Genomic DNA, 5513 nt, shown 5'->3' on the forward strand with positions numbered 1-5513 from the left:
ACATTCGTTCCCTTGCTGCCATGGCAGCCAGCGTGACGTTACCGTTGTCGAGTGACGTCATTTCCGGCGCACCGGCCCTAGTACATCCAGGTTCCAGCCGGCGGTAGCGGTTGAAGGTTGTCGTTGGTACGCAGGACATCGGAATGGTGAGCGAGACCCCGGAGACGTTGGAGAGAGCTCCCCAGTTCTTTTGAGAACATTTGCCTTTGTGCATTTCTCGATGAGGTTGGGACCAGCTGCACGCAGGGCATAACTGGCCATGTCACTGTCCCACTTACACCGGGATGGGGAAGGCCTCATGGATGATGACGAGGATGAGCGGGAGAATTTTGAGATCATTGACTGGGATCTCCAGAATGAGTTTAGTAGCAGCCAGCAGCGCCACAGGCTGACTAAGGAAGAGGCCACCTACAGGGTGTGGGCTCAGGTGATGAGAGGCCCAGTTTTGGAAGCAAACGGGCGCGCAGCTATTCTGCACCAGTCAGCTTCATCAGCGTAGGCTCGAGAAAGGGGTGGCAGAGGAGGCGGAGTTGAAGATTCGGAGGACCAAGAGAAACCTGTGAAGCAAAACAACTTTTCCTTCGGATTTCAGACCAAAGAAGTTAAAAACCAGTAGCAATTTAAAACCCAGCCAGAAGTTTTTCATGAGGAACCAAGTCTTTCATGGACTTTGGTAGCTGGAAAGACACATGAAAGAAATTGGACAGAAGCTTCTTCAGAAGATGGCTTATGTTCCTGGAAGGGGCCTCGAGAAGAATGCACAGGGTATAATCAACCCAATCAAAGCCAAACAGAGAAAGGGAAAAGGAGCTGTGGAGGCTTACAGCTCCGAGTGTACCACTCAGTCCCTGCAAGACTTCCCCATGGTTGACTTGGAAGAGGAAACTGAAGAGGAGTTTCAGAAGGAACTGAGCCAGTGGAGGAAAGTCTCTAGTAGAAGCAAGAAGCCTGAATACTCTTACAAGAGGAAGAGTTGAAGGCCAAGGGCAGGATTAGCAGGAAGCTCACCAAGAAGGTCAAAGTCATAGACATGACAGGCCGGGACCAGAAGGTCCTCCATAGCTACCCCAGATCAGCCACAAACACAGTGTCCCTCATGATGGGTTGCTGCTGCAGTCACAACAGCTGCTAGTGCCTGGCAAAGAGGCCAAGGCTCCAGGCTTTGCGTTTTCTGAGCTGGAGCCAGGGGTGGATTATCCAACAGGCAAGGTAAGCACAGTGCTTACCTTGCTTACCTGATCATCTCTAGTGAACAATTTCACATTTTTTTCACCACATCAAAGATTGTTCTTCTAGATATGGCTGACAACTGTCTCTCTCCCAACCCCACAACACCTTCCTACAGAATCAAAGCCTCTTTTCAAATTTACAATCTCTGACAGGGATGGATTATCCAGTAAGCAAGGTAAACACGGGCTTACTTGTGCTTGCTTACTAATCTGTAATAATAATTTCACATGGACTCAAACCCGTGTGAAATAGTTCACTTCAGATTAGTATGTAAGCACAAGTAAGCCTGTGCTTACCTTACTTACTGGGTAATATGCCCCTGGCTGGAGCACAGCCTGCAGCTGCTCATCGACCTCATGGAATAGGAGATCATCCAGTATGACTGGCAGCTGCACTATGAGCGGGACATGGTGATCAACCTCTCCCATGAGTTGGAGAAGATGTCCGAGGTCTTGGACCATGAGGAGAGGGTCATCTCCAACCTCAGCAAGGTCCTGGAGATGGTAGAGGAGTGTGAGTGGCAGATGCAGCCTAACGGTGGCAAACCTCTCACCCTCTATGAATGTGTCTGCATATTTGAAACCCTCCAGGAAAAGTACTATGAGGAGTACGGATGTCTGACTGGGTGGACCTCACTGTGGCCATCATCTATACACTCATGAAGGAGTACTTCAAGGAGTGGGATCCCCCTGAAGACTGCATGTATGGCACCAAAATAATTTCCAAGTCTAAAAGCTTCGTAAAGAATGACCAGCTCTTGTCCCACAGTTGTCAGCACCTCTTGGCAGATGCCTTTCAGAGGCTGGTATGGGAAGTTTGGATGCCTTTTGTTTGAAATATTGTTACCCAGTGGCAACCAAGGAACTGTGACCCAATGGTGGAATTTTTGGATAGCTTGATACACATTATTCCTGCGTGGATTTAGATTGCATACTGGACCAGCTTGTCTTCCCCAAGCTACAGAAGGAGGTGGAAAACTGGAACCCACTGACTGACACTGTTCCCATCCATTTTTGGATCCATCCATGGCTTCTTCTCATGCAAGCGTGGCTGGAGCCACTGTATTCCCCCATCCACAGCAAGCTGTCCAGCACCCTTCAGAAGTGGTACCCCAGTGACTCCTCTGCTAAGCCCATCCTCCAGCCCTGGAAAGATATCTTCACCCCTGGCTCTTGGGAAGCATTCATGGTCAAGATCATCATGCCCAAGCTGGGGATGTGTCTTGGTGAGCTCGTCACTAACCACCCCCTAGCAGTACATGGATGCCTTTTATTAGATGATTGACTGGGAAGGGATGATCTCTATCTCTAGCCTGGTAGAGCTTCTTGAAAAGTGCTTCTTCCCCAAGTGGCATCAGGTTCTGTGCTCCTGGCTCAGTAACAGCCCAAATTATGAGGAGATCACCAGGTGGTACCAGGGTTAGAAATCCATGTTCTCAGACCAAGTGCTGGCACATCCATCCATTAAGGACAAATTTAATGAAACACTTGATATCATGACGAGGGCAGTGTCCTTCAATGTCGGTGCCTACATTCAGCCCTCAGTGAGGGAGAACATTGCCTATCTTACCCACATGGAGCAGAGGATGGACTTCCAGTATGAGGACATGGCCCAGAGGGGCATTGGCATGGCCACCAGCTGAATGCCCATGAACTCTAAGGACCTCATTCAGACCAAGGCTAAAGAACACAACATTTTCATGCCTGTCATCGGGAAGTGACATGAAGCTCTACATCTTTGGCTGCATCATGATCTACATCGACCAGGGAGTGGTGTTCATTCAGGGTGAGAGGATCTGGGTGCCCCCCTCCCTGCAGAGCCTGGTTGACATGGCCAAATAGACTGCTATGGGTCTGCAGCAGGCCTAAGAGGGACGTTCAAAAATGTTTTTTAGAATAAAAAATATTTTAAATTACAAAATAAAAATTCAAAATTGCATTAGAAGTACAACAGCCTTAAGTGAAATTAACAAAGCACACTAAAAATTCCCCATGCTGTCACCCTTATCACTCGTTTTCATTGTGCATAGGAGTCCCTGGGTGGTGCTAATGGTTAACCGAAAGGTCAGATGTTCCAATCCACCCAGAGGCACCTTGGAAGTAAAGGCCTGGCAATCTACTTCCAAAACATCAGCCATTGAAAACTCTATGGAGCATAGTTTACTTTGACACCCATGGGGTCTCCATGAGTCAGAACTGGCTGGAAGGCAACTGTTTTTTTTTTTTCTTTTTTCACATTGTGCATAGAGACTTTTGCAGGTATACCCATACCCATTGCCGTTGAGTTGATTCTGACTCAGCGACTATGTAGGACAGAGTAGGACTGCCTCATAGGGTTTCCAAGGCTGTAATCTTTTTTTTTTTTAATTGTACTTCAGGTGAAGGCTTACAGAACAAATAATCTCTCATGAAACAGTAGTACACATATTGTTTTATGACATTGGTTAACAACCCCACAACATGTCAACCCTCTAACTTCTCAACCTTTTTTTTTTTTGGTGAAAATACACATAGCCAAAGATACACCATTTCAAAAATTTCTACATGTAGAGTTCAGTGACATTGACTACGCTCTACCAATTGTGCTGCTATTCTCACTTAAGATGAAGGCTTACAGAACAAAATAGTTGTTCATTTAACAGTTACTACAAATGTTGCCCTATGACAATGGTTAACAATCTCACAACACATCAACAATATCCTTACTCAACCTTGGGTTCCCTATCACCAGCTTCCTTGTCCCCTTCTGCCTTCTAGCCCTTGTCACTGGACTGCTGTACCTCGTTAGTCTCATTTGGTTTTACGGGGCTGTCCACTCCCAGGCTGAACAGTGAACCTCGGAGATAACTTCACCACTGAGCTAAAAGGGTATCTGGGGGCCATACTCTTGGGGTTTCTCCAGTCTCTTTTAGGCCAGTAAATCTGGTCTTTTTTTGTGCGTTAGAATTATGTTGTACATCCTTCTCCAGCTCTGTCCAGAACCCTCTGTTGTGATCCCGGTCAGGGCAGTCAGTGGTGGTAGCCGGGCACCATCTAGCTGTACTGGACTCAGTCCGGTGGAGGCCTTGGTAGCTGTGGACAATTCGTCCTTCGGACTGATCTTTTCATTGTATCCTGTTCTCTTCATTCTCCCTTGCTCCCGAAGGGATGAGTCCAGTGGAGTATCTTAGATGGCCGCTCACAGGCTTTTAAGACCCCAGACACTACTCACCAAGGTAGGATGTACAGCATTGTCTTTTTAAGCTGTGTTATGCCAATTGAGCTAGCTGTTCCCCGAGACCATGGTCCCCACAGTCCTCTGCCCAGCAATTCAGTCCAAGGCTGTAATCTTTACGGGAGCAGATCACCAGGTCATTTCTCCAGAGGAGCAGCTGTTGGGTTGAACCTCTGACCTTTCTGTTACTAGCCAAGTGCATAACCCCTGTGCCACCAGAGGTCCTTTGCAGGTATACATACAACATTTTATTCTGCTTTTAAACTTTGCACTATTTGTAAACTCTTCTATGTTATATGCTCTTCACAATTGTCATTTTAAATGGCTACATAAAAGTCTATCCTGTTGATGTAATTTATCATTAGGCTGTTCCTTCATTCACCTTCTTTTATTACTAACTAAACTTTTTCAAGAACATCTTTTGTGTATAGTCTCATTTTCTTATTCGAAATTATTTTTCAGGAATAAATTACCAGGAATGCACTTGCGGGGTCAAAGGGTAAGGTACACTTATTTTTATTATTTTCCTCCTAAGGTAACAACTGTATGAAAAGCTTTTTATACACTGCTCTTTAAGGTTTATATTGTTAACAACCCTTTAAGACACAATCATTCTCGCGCTACGACTGGAAAAAGAGCCCTAGCAGGCAGGTAACCCGATCTCGTCCACCAGGTGAGTTCTGGATGGAGGTGGCAACGATACCAGGAGCAAAGTTCCCCTGGGGATTTGCTGGAAACTTCCGGTGTGGGGATAGTGTCTCTTCCCTCTCCTCAGCGACGCTAAATTCCCGCAGCGCAGCGGACAAGGTTCTATCTGGCTCACCCCAGTCCCTCAGAGAGCCCTGCACGCAGTAGGCGTCTAATAAATGCCGGCGGCCCTGAGCAGACAAAAGTTGTCCCTTAAGTGAACCGGACATTGTTTCCTCCTGGTGGTGCCATACAGCTGCGGCCACCGACTTTTATTTTTTGCTTTGCCCGCTCCCTCGAGTTCTGTGTGGGACCCTCCGCTGCCCGCCCTAGGGGGAAAGAACCGGTGCACCTCAGCGCACCGCTCCCTGCAGCTCGCGTCC

The 5513-nt window shown here is 47.3% G+C and overlaps 1 pseudogene; it reads left to right on the top strand.

Annotated features, from left to right (window-relative positions):
* The first annotated feature begins 259 nt into the window (after positions 1 to 259).
* Positions 260 to 3071, top strand: LOC101351141 (tuftelin-interacting protein 11-like; annotated as a pseudogene).
* The last annotated feature ends 2442 nt before the right edge of the window (positions 3072 to 5513 follow it).

Source organism: Trichechus manatus, unplaced genomic scaffold (genome assembly GCF_000243295.1).
Source record: "Trichechus manatus latirostris isolate Lorelei unplaced genomic scaffold, TriManLat1.0 scaffold00028, whole genome shotgun sequence".
Taxonomy (NCBI): Eukaryota; Metazoa; Chordata; class Mammalia; order Sirenia; family Trichechidae; genus Trichechus; species Trichechus manatus.